General features: G+C 47.3%; 1 long non-coding RNA gene across 1 annotated transcript; it reads left to right on the top strand.

Moving 5' to 3' along the window:
• Window positions 1-4806: 4806 nt before the first annotated feature.
• Window positions 4807-11116, top strand: LOC137482396 (uncharacterized). Its single transcript, XR_011004039.1, has 2 exons — window positions 4807-6711; window positions 10078-11116. It is a non-coding gene; the product is annotated as an uncharacterized lncRNA (long non-coding RNA).
• Window positions 11117-13201: the final 2085 nt, after the last annotated feature.

Below are 13201 nucleotides of genomic sequence, written 5' to 3'. Positions count from 1 at the left end.
GCTCTAGGCTGTCCCATGAGGCACTGCAGAGGGAAGAGGTGTGCTGGTAGAATTTCACTGGAGTGGAAAACACCCTGCTATGTCTCAAAAGCTCCAATACAGGAGGGAAGATGTGATGGAAATAGATAATGGGTGTTGGAGAGAGTCCTGGTCTGTTTGGTGTGACTATCCCAGTTCAGCTATAGTGTGAAGGCATATGACTTAATGAATAATCTCTTAAGAGTCCAAAAGAAAAGGCTGCCCAAGTTATGTGGCCTTCTCTCAAACTACAATTTTCCTCTTGGGAGGGGTGAGCAGCTGTGCAGCAGCCACGGCAATGCTTATGAAAATCAGGGTTCCCACTTTTGCAAACTTGTTGGCAGTTGTACCAACCCACACAATTCTGTTTTGGCTTTTCTTGAGCCACTCTGAAAAGGTCTAATGAAGCAGGCCATCCTGCTGTGAAAGATGTTTTTTCACATTGTCTGTGAACATCTTCTGTGTCCCAAATGGAGAGGTTTCATGTAATGATTACGAGGTGGCCTAGCAGCATGATACCTCATGTACTGAGAGACAGATGTGTTGTACAGAAACCCACTTTTGTTCTGTTATGATGGTCTTTGGGAAGCACTTCATTGCCACAGAGAAAGGTGGCTGATGTAAACCTAACTGTCACTGTTGAGCAACACAGCAGGAGAGCTGGGAGCCAGAGCCCCGCGGTCACGTACTTCCCTTTGACAGTGACTCTGCAAGCAGAGGCAGCGGTGTCGAAATGCCCTCTGCGTTCTAAAAGGGGGGTGAGCGATAACTGCACATCTGCCTCCTCCCAGAAGCCCAGACTGAAGGGTCTGACAGTGGTCATTGCTCAAGGGACACCTCTGTGACACTGCAGGAGTTGCCTGTGGAGTGCAGGACTGATAAACACATCAGCTTGGCATTTAGGTGTTCCTGGTATGTTGGTCCCATGCTGTCACTGCAGTCAGTTCTGAGGCTTAACTGAAGAGCAGAACATCTGCCCAGGATCAGAGTAGGGGCTGGCTGACCCAGCACCCTATCACTTGGGGTTCACCAGCAGCAGATGCTAAAGGAAGAATGGAAAGACTGGGCAACTGGTATCTCTCTAGCTGCAGTCCCATTTTCCAGTTATCTGTGGCTTAGGAGCCTTTAGAAGTGGTATCTCCAAACATGGAAGGCCTGATGTGGTTTTCTTTCCTGACTGCCAATTACTTTTGCCAGCACTGGCCCCTTGAGCACTGGGAGGGCAGTCTGAGAGCACCACTGCAGCTTTTCCTGCTGTATTCCCATGTGGGAGAGAGCCTGGCATGGCACAGAGACTGTGGTTGCAGAGCAGGAGCGTGCAGGTCCACCACAGGCCTTGGCCTGCCATGCCTTGTAACCATCACCAGTGCTTTGTACCCAAGATATTACTTTGGTAGGCTCTCCAGAAAGTGGCAGTAGAGAAACTTGGCTGATATGTGGCTTCTGAAAGTAATATGCAGAGAAAAAAAAAAAATTAGTTACTGCATGTTCAATAAAAGACAGTGATGAGTGTCAGAAGCACAGTTGCTCTCTGTCTTCACTGTCTGTGAAAAAGAATTGGCACAATCCTGTTTTTGACAACTTAAATGCTTGTTAATTTTTTTTTTATGAAAAAAAAACTCAATGCATATATGAATCCATGGTTGTCTTTTTAGAATTCTAGGGTTGGATTCTGTTCTCAGAAGTAACTGTATTGATACCAGCAGTGAATAAAGTCTATCAGTCTTTCCGACCTAGAGTAAGACTTTACTCTTTGTCTAGCCATGTAATAAGATTACTGCAAGAAAGAAGATAGTCCTTTGATGGAGCAAATATGGAAAATATAGCTTTATTTTTCGATGATGCACTAGAATTAAGGAAATTAGGGAATTAAGGTGGCTGCAATACAACTTTATTTTGAAGCAAAATCTCTAGACAAGGTTACTTAGCACCTATGAACAGAGAACTGGTCTCAACTGAACAGGTATGCCAGACCTAGGGAAAAAAAGGAAGTCTGGTTTTCCTCCACTCATAAAAATCTAAGTGTACTCATTAAAATTAAATAAGAATAAATCGAAGCTACCTGAAATTACTTGACCTCTGGCTGGTGCTACTTTGCTACTTCTTTAGGATTAAATATCAACACTACTACTGTTCTCTGAATGCTATTCTTAATAGTGTATGAGGTACAGGATGTCTTCTGGGTCATTCAGTAGCTGTGACAGTTAGTGGGGTTTTCTTATCTCTCACTGTCCATCTGAAAACCAGCTTTGAACCTCTTGATTGGTGTCTGCCTTTTCCCCTCCTCCACCCCGCCTCTGTCTCTCTTTCTCATTCTTTCCCCCCTTAACCAGAGGTCTAAAACAAACGTGCCAAACACATAATCAGCCATGAACAGAAATATCCGCTGTTTGCTGGAGCTCAGCCTCTGACTCTTGTTGCTATGCACCTGCCAGAAAAGAGGGCAGGAAGGGAGGATGGCACTGACAGCAAAACTTGGAGGTCCACATGGTGTGTTGATTTGTTTTTCTTTCTGAACGAAGTGAAGAATGGAAATGGGAACAAGATGTTCACACACCTCAAAGCTCAGGCTGGCCAGTGAGGCAGGGTTCAGCTAAGTGAGTTTTGCTGACAAGACATGGCAGTTGAGAAGTCTTGTTCCTAGAAGGAGGCTGGTGGTGAGTATGAAATGTCTCTAACCTTGCTGGCTGAAGAGATCCCTGCCCAAATGTAGGGATTAAAGACCTCCCAAGGGAGTTCCTCCATCATGCACAGCTTCGCCTTCAAGGAATAGTTGTGATAGTTTCCTGTACCATTGCAAGTTCTTTTAGTGCCTGGAGCTAAGCTATCATGATTAGCCATCTCATCTTCTGGAGGAAAGGAACTATGAAAACATTCACCCCATCTTGCTCCCTGGAGAATCCAGCACGATGAGTGCTTCCAGAGGCACAGGGAAGTGCTGCAGTGGCAGCTCAGGGCTGCTCTTGGTCTCCTCTTTCCTCCTCTCCTCACTCACATGGTCGCTGTGGTCATTCATATAAACACCCTTCTTTTTACGCTTTCCCCCATGCGCGCTCATGCTGGGCTCTCACTGGGCCTCACAGCTTCTCCCAAGCAGCACCTGTAATGCTGAGAAGTGTCAAAGCTCACTCACATCTGGACAAACTGAAAAGGGTGGTGTTATAGCTGACTGGTGGAAGGGTCATTGCTGGCTTTGTTGGAGCTGACTGCTGGAGGGGTCACTGCTGGCTTTGCTAGACCCTGGGTCATTAACACCTCACTGCAGGGCAAGGCAGTGCCTGCTGTTCTCGCAGATAGCTCAGGAGAAAGTCTGGTAGCAACTGGCTCTCTGAGATTTAGTCTGAAAGCTCTCCAAGAACTAAGGATGAAGGAAAACAATTTGAACAGTTAGCCAATGCAGGAGTAAATAATAGTATTCTTCACCTGGAAGGAGAAACTTCAGAAAAGTGGTTTGGTATTTTTGAATTTGATGTATGAATAATTTGTCTTTCCATCCTTTGATATGATGGCTTCAAAACTGATGGACTTAATTCTGGATGCTGCTGGTTGGCAGAACTGGATTGACTAAGCAAACTGAAATGGAAGACAGTCATTGATGACTGGAGTTGGGCCTGACTTGGTAGCACACAGCTTTAATTCCCTCATCAGAAAGAGTATATTGGCTTTGAAGATGTTTGTGCAAGGAGCTGTCCCAATGTAAAATCTTCTGGTGTGCTGTGAAGGCATGCTGACCAGAGGCCAGATTCTCCTAGCCTTGACCTAGCTTTGGCTAAGTCAGTTTGGATCACAGAAACATAGAAAGTGAAGGGTTGGAAGGAACCTTAAAGATCATCTAGTCCCAAATCCCCTTGCCATGAGCAGGGACACCTTGCACTAGACCAGCTTGCTCAAGGCCTTCTCTAAACTGGCCTTGAACTGTGACAGGGTTGGGGCTTTCACAACTTCCCTGGGCAATTTGTTCCAGTATCTCCCTACCTTTACAGTAAATAATTTCTTCCTAATATCCAGCCTAAATTTCCTCTCTTTCAATTTGCACCCATTACTCCTTGTCCTTTCACTACAGTTCCTGATGAAGAGTCCCTCTCCAGCTTCTGGTATCTGTAGGCTCTTCAAGTACTGAAGTTCATATAAGGTCTTCACAAACCTTCTCCTCTCCAGGCTGAACAGCCTCAACTCTTTTCCCTGTCTTTGTCGAGGAGGTGCTCCAGTCCTCTTATCAGCTTTGTGGATCTGCTCTGCACTTGCTCCAAAAGTTCCATGTCCTTTTTTGTTTCATGTCTGCGTGGATTGATCTGCACAGAGCAGCACAGGAATTAAATGAGTCCCAGTTTTTCCATGTCCAGTACAAACCTGCTAATCCTTCATATTCTACTTTATAGCAGGTAAAAACAACAAGAATTTGCAGCTGAAGTGTGAGAGAATTTGCTGCACACTAATGAAATGTATGCACTTTTTTTGAAGTGATTTTCCAAGAAAATTTGGGGAGCAGTGTGCAGAAGCCTCTGAAACATTATTTGATGGCAGTCTGTGGTGCCCACAGCTTCTCTACCTCCTTTCTTCCTCTTCCCAGATTAAGCTACAGAGCTGCATGCACTGCAAGTGCACTGAAAACAGTCCCTTCATTGGGAAATGCTGAGTGTGATTTCAAGGCTGTTGCACAGAGTAGGGCAGTGTGGTGACATCTGCAAAGTATAGAGGAAATCAGCTTCCCTGAGAGCCTTCCACCTTGGATGTTACTGTGGCCCACGGGACTGGGCTGGGGTCAGGTGCAGGCAAAGCAGAGTGTCCTGGCTAGGGGAGGATGCTTGATCTCCCACTGCCCCAGCTGATGAGTAGCAGGTTTCTGGTGGCATGTTGGCTAGAAAGCCTTCATGGACTCAAGCTCATGCTGGCTTGCATAAAAAACTACATAGACTACATAAACAGACCTACTTCTTGCAGCCAGTTAAAACCAAAGTAAAAACAGAACAAAACCACTCAGACCTGTCCATTCCTCTTTTACTGCATATTTTAAAACACAGGCAAATGAAAGAGGAACTGGACAGTAACTGTATTCCTCATTATCTGACTTTTCCTCAGGCACAGGGAATGGGTTTGACTGTTAGCAGGCTGGCTGGTCTTACTATGTCTGCACAGAGTCTCAGGAGTACATTGTGGGTGCTTCCAGGGGGCTCAGTTACTTGGAGGCATAAATAACTGCTTTCCAGATTAGGGGTTTGGTCAGAGCTGCAGAAACATAAAGTCTGTGGTTGCAGTCCTGGCATGCTGATAACGTAACTGAAAGCTGCTGGACTAGGGCAGGCCCCAGCCACCAGCACTGGAGGGTGTCTGTGGGGTTTGGCTGAAGAGCCAGACAGCAGTGTGGAGGCAAAACTGGAAAGGAAGGGCTGCAGCTGAATGTGAGGAGTGGGAAAACCAATGCTACAAGAGGGATGTCCCTCAAGTGTCCGTCACACCATCAGGGCTAGCTGATGGTAAACATGCCTGGGATGGTGCAGACTGGTCTGCACCAATATATTTTTAATGAATCCTGGCCTTACAAAATATACTGTGTATCATGCTGGTCTAGAAAGATGAGGAATGCCTCTGAAATTCCTGGGTTTGCTTGAATTCATTTTGGTCTTGCGTGGCCAGCCTGTGCTACTGGCACGGGCAAATGCAGCTTGCTGGTCTCTGTCCCCACAGCTGTGCTGGCCAGCTGGGGTTCTGGCCAGGTGAAAACAGCACTGATTCTAGGTGCCACCTCAGGCTGCCCCATACTGAGGGTGGTACAGGGAGGGGACAGGAGAGGAGAAACTGTGGGACTTGCTTTGGTTACAGCTCTGAGCTATACTCTGGTGTTTACTTTTTTGTGCAGGCATTGTGGGTGCTCCAGAGGCCAGGATGGGGACCTCAGTGGACACCAGAGGGTCTGTGGAGGGACCAGCAGGGGCACAGAAGTAGGGCCAGCTCCTTGGTCGGGTGCTGGAACTGGGAAAGGAAACCCTGTCTGCCCATGTGTGTGCGAGGGAACAGAAGAGCTGAGGCATGGCCATGAGTTCAAAAGTGAGGTGAGCCTTGTGGGGCAGCTTTTGGAACAAAATCTCCTGCAATGGCTGGAGCCCTGAGAACAGAACTCTGCTTCCCCGCGCCTCACTCAGACTCCTCTCAGGGTAAGAGATCCACCCCTGGGCATGAGCCTGTGTCCCTGACCAGAGCCCTTCTGGCTGTTTGTGCCTTCACAGCCTGGCTCCTCAGCAGCCAGGGCAGGGGAGCCTGACCACTGTGACATGGAGGTGGCCGGACTGGGGACAGTTGGTGTGGCTGCTCACAGCTCCCCTGGTGCCCTTCCCTGTGCTGCCAGTGGCTGGCTCAGCTGCAGGCCCTGTGTGCCCGGCCCCTGTGCCCGGCCCTGAGGGGTCGTGGCCGCACTGGGCAAAGGCCGAGGCGCTTGCCCTCACCCCGCTCGCGAGCCTCGTGCCGCACGGCAGGATGGGGAGAGCTGCTTTCACAACAACCTGGACATGTTGTCACTCACATCCAGACATTTCCTGTTATCTAACCTCAGCCTTATCTTCCCCATTCGCAGCTTCCTCTTGAAGGAGGAGCAGCCCCTTCAAAACCGCGCTGTGTGCCCGGGCTGAGCCCCCACAGCGCTCCTGCACGACCCCCGGCCCGGCCCGGCCTGCCGCGGGTCTGGATGGCCCCACGATGGTAGGTGCCAGGTCCCCGTCCTGCCCGCGGAAGGGGGGCTGGGGACAGGGGAGGATGTGTCCTTTGGGGTTCATCTCCTGTTTCTCCCTCAGGAGGTCCCAAAGGCCTGTGGGTGTTGGGACGCCGAAAGGTGTGGGACAATTCCTGGCAATGAAGAAAGCTGTCCTCCCACCCCATGTTACACCTCGAACTCTGAGGGGTCTTAATTCTGCTTGGGTTTGGGCTGCCTCCCTTCGGAGCTGGGGCTGTGTCTGCCTAAGCCAGAGGGGCTTTTTGGTGCCTCCTTTCAGGGATGAGGTAGCATTTGGCTGGGTGTGCTTGGGGAGGGCAGGCTCAGGGATGGAATGCCACCGGTCCCAGCCAGGGAGCACAGCGCCCTGGACCACGGCTCCTTGATGAAGATGAATTATGATTAGCAGTGATATGTTGCCCTACTCAGCAGCAGGGTACATGTGTGTGTGCTCCCTCAGCTCACAGACACACACATGCTGCCTGTGAGCTCCTGGCAGTGGGAGATTTTGATCTAAATTAGTCATAGATGAGGCAGCTCACAATGAACAGGGGAGGGTGTGGGATGAGGAGGGTGTAACCAGGGAGAGACCCTGTCCCAGCGCTGTGTGAGTGTGCTCGACAGCTCCATTTCTCACTGTCCCCATGGTTTCAGTAGAGCAGATGAAAGTTTACTGCATTTACCCTCTTTGTGTGTCTGGAGATGGGGACAGAGTCCAGTGTGCAGGGACGGGGGCTGCGGGGCTCAGGGGAGTGCAGGGGCTGTGGGAGCATGTGAGGGTGACCTGAAGGTAACAGGGGCATTATCAGGCCCTTCCTGGGGGCTTTGAAATGAATCAGCATTTATATTAATAAATTTATATTAATAGCAAACCTCCTTGCAGTGTCCACTGCAGGGCTGGGGGCATAAGAGGGTCATATATGGAGCAGGACAGCATCCAGTGGAAGCCTGCCATGAGCAAAGCCTTATTTGTCTCTGTTATGACAAAGGCTTCCAGCTCCTAGGAAAAGCACAACCCAAGGTTTCAGCCGGCCAGAGGTTCAGCAGACACTGTTGCCACAGATCTATGGGGACTCTTGCTTTCAATTCAGACTGTGATTTGTGTTTCACCAAGGGGAGAACAGAGACGACCTTAATTCCAGTTCAAATCCTGCATAATAAATGCATGTCTTGAAATGGCTGCAGCCTGCATTCTAGGGCTCTGCTACTCAGCATGTGAAAACCACACAGTCACACTTCTATGCATGCTGTTATTAGGTTTAGAGTTGAATCTATCCAATAATATTGCTTTTCATTTATTTTCATTACAAGTTGCAGAACAGTCTGACAGCCCTGTAAAAATACCTGAGCGATGATGTGCAGCCTGGGGGGGACTTTTTTGTGAATTTGGTAAGGGACTGACTTAAGAATGCAGCAAGAAAAATTCTTTTTGTTTGGCCTTCAGAGTATGCAGTAGATTGCTCAGTTTTATAACACTGAGCTTTTACTTGGGAATACCCACTTTAGCTTGAAACCAGAAGCTCCGACAATGACAAATCCATTCACATCAGATATGATCTCTACGGGTAGAGTTGCAAGATCCATTCCCATCTGCTGATAGAATTATCCCCATTGTGACCCCACCCCTTATCTGTCCCTCACAGCAACATTTTAAGTGGCTGTTTTTCCCCTCAGAAAGCCACAACGGGGGATTATTTTAAGCTTCAATTGCAGAAGCAGTGCTGCCTTGTTTTCTTCTTCCCCCTCCAAGGCCAGATCTGTTAGACATCTGCACCGAAGCTGAAGGCAATGTGGTCACTGATACCTATTGAAGAGCCTGCTTAGTCTTTCTCTAGTGGCTTCCCCACATTTTGGTATGGCTTAGAGTCCTTTTGGGGATCACAGGTTCACACGTACTCCAGCAGGCTGATCTTAAATCAGCTTATTAACATAGTTTTCTTATCTTTATGAAGTGCATATGCTGATTTTATCCATTGCCACATAGTTTTATCAGCTATGGCTGAACTGCATTTGGAATGAGAAGGCAGAACACAGAACTGGTCACTATCTACATTGCACCCAAGGCGAAGGTGGAGACAGGGGAATGCCAGAATTGCAAAGCCTTCGTAGTGACTCAGTCTAGAAACAGATTTTACCTTTAAAGCTGTAGCTGTTATCTTGCTCTTAAGTCTTACTCCACTCTCTTCTGGGTTCGGAGAACCTGTATTTGCTGTGCTTTCACCTGAAAAAACCTTTTCCTTTCCAGGGATGTTTCTGTATGTGATATTAGATGTAATCCTATGATCATCTGTGTAAAATAGAGTCACAGAAGTTAGAGGTAGAAATGGTTGATGAATTGCCCACTGTATGATACTGTTAATATACTTAATTTAATACTACTTTAGTGTCCTTAATGGTCTACCTTAAAAAATATAATTAAAAACGTTTCAGTCTTTATTTTGATACTAAAAATAGCAAGACTACTTTCTCACAAACTGGTGATGCTGGTCATGTGAAATTAAAATCTGTGGCCTGGTAAGGAAGCTAAAACACCATGCTAAAAACTCAGCTATATCTGGACATGTCCACAGAGAGTATGAATGACATAAACAGTGTTGTTCAGAATGGGTGTGTAACTTAGGAGCCAGGGTGGATTTTTCTGGGAGGGTTGTACAGTATCAGAATTTCAAATCTGTTTTTAGACTGAATTTCTAAACAGTCAGCATCTGAGAAGGACACAGAACAGAGTAATACTGTGCAACATCTTCACTTGTGTATGTTTTGTTATTTAGTTTTCTTTAGGTGCATTTCTGCATTTCCTGCACACTCTTGTTAAGAGAACAAGGGAATAACACTTTGTGCAAGAAGTGTGTGTGTGTGTGTGTGTGTGTGTGTGAATATGATGTTCAGCCTTAAAGGCTGGATTATGCCAGCATTTGGAGGTGGAAAGCTCCACTTATTGCAGGAAAGGCTTTCTCTGCTAGAAATTAAGCAGAAGGGGGTTCGTTTGTCAACAGAAGAGAAAGTTTCACTTCACTTCTGAAGAAGTTCATTGTTTCCCTATGTGGAGCTTGGTTTTCTTTCAGCATCATAATCTCTACAGTCTCCTGCCAAATGGAGGAGCCTCCAACAGAGTCAGTGATGAACCCCTATGTGTATGCCCAGGGGCAGAGTTGTACTTCTTTTTCTGACTTTGGAATTAATAGAGTGGGTATTTTCCTCAGCAGAAGGCAGTGTCTGCTGGTGTGGTTCTCTCTCACCCCAAAAAGAGTGCAGGAGGGGGAAATACGGGAGGATAAATGATGCTTTTTGCTAACTGGAAAAAGTCTCTGAAGTTAACAACAGCCGCTGTGCTTCTTTTCCCTCTGTGTGCCCAGGCTGATGCCCAGCGAGGACACTGTGACCCCGGGAGCTGCAGTGTGGCACTGCGTGTATTTGACAAGCTGAGTCCGACACTCGGTGCGCAGAGTGTCAGTTTGTCAAATACCCCAAGTGAGGCACTGCTGAGCAACACGACCTCGAGGGTGCAGCCCTTTCCTCCTGCTCTGGCAGGAGCCTTCCTCTCCAGGCTTGGCACTTCTTCAGAAACCCACCGAGGTACTGAGCAGCCCATCCCATTGTTCCAGAACATCTGACTGATGCTGTGCTGTCAGGTTTCCCTTCCACCTTGGTGTTGGAAGTATCTGTCGGGGTATCCTCCCAACATTAAATCAGAGCAGAAGTGGTGCTGGTGCAAATTCTCTATCCTGTGAAGACAGGGAATTGTGCCCTGGGTCCTTGTTATTTGCATCCAAATACAGTGCTGTTCTCTTACACAGCATTAACTAGCTAGCTGTAAATTAAGCTCAGTTAACAAGATCCTGGCAACAATAATCACAACATCATGGGTAAAGGCAGCATTATCCATAATAAAGAATCTTGCCTTGCACACGTAGTAATCTTTTTCATATGAAGTACAAACTAATGAGGATGCTCATTAACTTCCCTCTGGCCCATTAGCCTGTGAAAATGCATGTTTGCTCAATCTGTTTTAAATTAGGCCATGGAGTCCATTGCCCCTCCTGGGAGCCTTGTTGTTTGGAGAAGACTTCTTGTCTTGGCATAGTTATTCCTAGTCAGCACTTACAGCAAGGTTGCCTATTCTGCTATTAAAGTAATTCCCTCTAAATCATCCCACTTGAAGATTTAATGATTGCTAAGTGTTTTCAGTAACTGACTTGTAGCATTTCAAATATGTCAGGGTAGGGGGATGAGAGGGGCAGCATCCAGTTTGACAAATCAAACTCTGAAAGCATTTGACATGGAAAACTCAAAAATAAAAAAAAATCACAAGATTCTACTGACTGGTTTTAGGACAGTACCACCAGCAAATTTTGCAATATTTGAGAGTATTAATAAACTGGAATACTGAGCTTTTGGTCTTTTTGTTGCAACTATTTCTTAGTAAATATTTTTAAGAAGCTGGAGTTTGTACAAAGCTGGAACCCATAAATATGTATCATTGCCTAAGCAAATTGTGTTCTGCTTTTTGACTAGCTTGTGCACTTCTGGACAAACATGGTCCACAAGTGGTCCAGAAATGGCTCTACTCCTTATGACTCACACTCCCATGGTCTCCCTCAAGCACCTCCTCATGACTCACAGACATCACCCTGATCTTTATCATGGAGGTTAGCTTCAAAAGAGAGCAAGGTCTATGATTTCAGGCTTTGCTTTGTCTCCAGTGGATCCTCCATGAAGCACACAGCCATGTCAGCCCCAAGCCTTGCTGTCACTCAAACCTTGAGGTTTCAACAGACCCAACCTCCTTTGCACCACAGCTGGCCAAGGGTTTCTTTATGCCCTTCATTCTTGTTTTCTCATGCATTTCCAATTTTTGCTTCCAGTAGTTTGCCCTCTGCTTTATAGATAACTCTCCCTTTCAGCTCCCAGATCCTTCCAGATGACTAGGGTGAAGGGGAAGAAAGTAAACCCCTTCCTCTTTTACAAGAACAAGCATCAAATTACAGTGGGACAAATTTCTCTGGGACTTCATCTCCCACCTCCCTGCTCTGAAGTATGGTACAAACCCAGCAGGTGTAAAAGCCAACAGGTTCCCTCCATGGGACAGGCACTGCAAGGGGAACTGTGAGTCTCGTGACACTCTGCTGGCCACTCAAGATGGTGTGTTTTTGGGAGGCATTGTCCTTTCAGGGCAGAAGCTGAGCTCTTCCTTCCGTTCTGGAGCAGAGCTCAGCAGATGAGCACAGTGCAAGCATAGAAGAAGTTTTCTGGTTTGATGGTGATGCAACACAGCAGAACCCTCTGTGGCTTTCAGAAGAAAGATGTTCTGCTGCCAAGAGGTTTTACTAGAAACATGGAAAAGATGCTAAAAGTAAAATAAAGAAATAATCACACACTTGTTACCCAGGGAAAAACACCTCAGCACTGGAGACAGGCTTCTAATGTTTCCACTGTTTTGCTACTTGTGACCAAAGTCCTGTTGCTGCCCTAACTAGTGGACTGACAACATGGAGTACATGGGGGCTGGTCCATCTGCTCCCCCTTTCTTAACTCCTGTTGCCTTCTTCCTCTGTAGCTTCTCCCAGGCTTCATGTCTTCCTAGGAAGGTGTCCAGACCTTGTCAGAGCAGATCAGTGCTGGGAGGAATCACAAGATGGAAAAACCATGGTGTTACATAGTCAATGAGTGAACCTGGAGCTCAGAGCTTTTAACAGCAGGAAAATTTGCAGAAAAAACAAAGCTAATTGAAAATGAATGAGGATTATATTTGGAGGGGAAAGGAGAATGCCATGTCATGTGTTTTGGGCCTAGATTTGCTGAGGTAAGGATGGGGAAGCGGAGAAATTTTCAGTTCCCTTCCCACCCAGCATTGACCTTGCACCATATGCCACTGCCCCGTGTGAGCATGGCTGCAGCCCTCCATTCCCCTCAACTTCTTGGTTCTGCACCACCCCTGGAACTGCTGACGCCAGCAGTTTCTGCAGCATGGGGTCTTCGGGGCTGGCTACCATGAGTCCCACAGGGACAGACTGGATCCAGACTTTGCCTCCCTGGAGGGCAGCCTGGCACCCAGCACAACCCTCCCTTCATGGCTGTCACTGTGCTTGTGAAGCCCTCACAATATAGGCAGGAGATTTTTTTTTTTCTCTGATCTTTCCCACCTCACATCCTGCAATTCAGAGCTGTAAAGGAAAAAGTGTGGCTCTACACGGCACTCAGGCCACAAACAGCAAAGTGACCCTGCTGTTAGGCTGCTGACCCAAAACGAGATGATCCATGGCAGCAGAGATGAGCCTTGTGGGTGAAGTCAGGGCCAAGCAGGAGGGTGTGTGTGACTTGAGCTCAGCTGCTTCCCCATGCTTTCCTTGCTGCACCCACTGATAGAAAAAAGTCAGTAATTCTTACAAATTTGGTTTGCTAAAGCCAGGAGGCATTCCTCCTCCCTGCCAAGCCTGGAGGACAAAGGGATGCTAGCTGGAGGCACAGACAGAGAGGTCA

Source organism: Anomalospiza imberbis, chromosome 14 (assembly GCF_031753505.1).
Source record: "Anomalospiza imberbis isolate Cuckoo-Finch-1a 21T00152 chromosome 14, ASM3175350v1, whole genome shotgun sequence".
Taxonomy (NCBI): domain Eukaryota; kingdom Metazoa; phylum Chordata; class Aves; order Passeriformes; family Viduidae; genus Anomalospiza; species Anomalospiza imberbis.
This window is presented reverse-complemented; position numbering and strand designations above follow the sequence as displayed.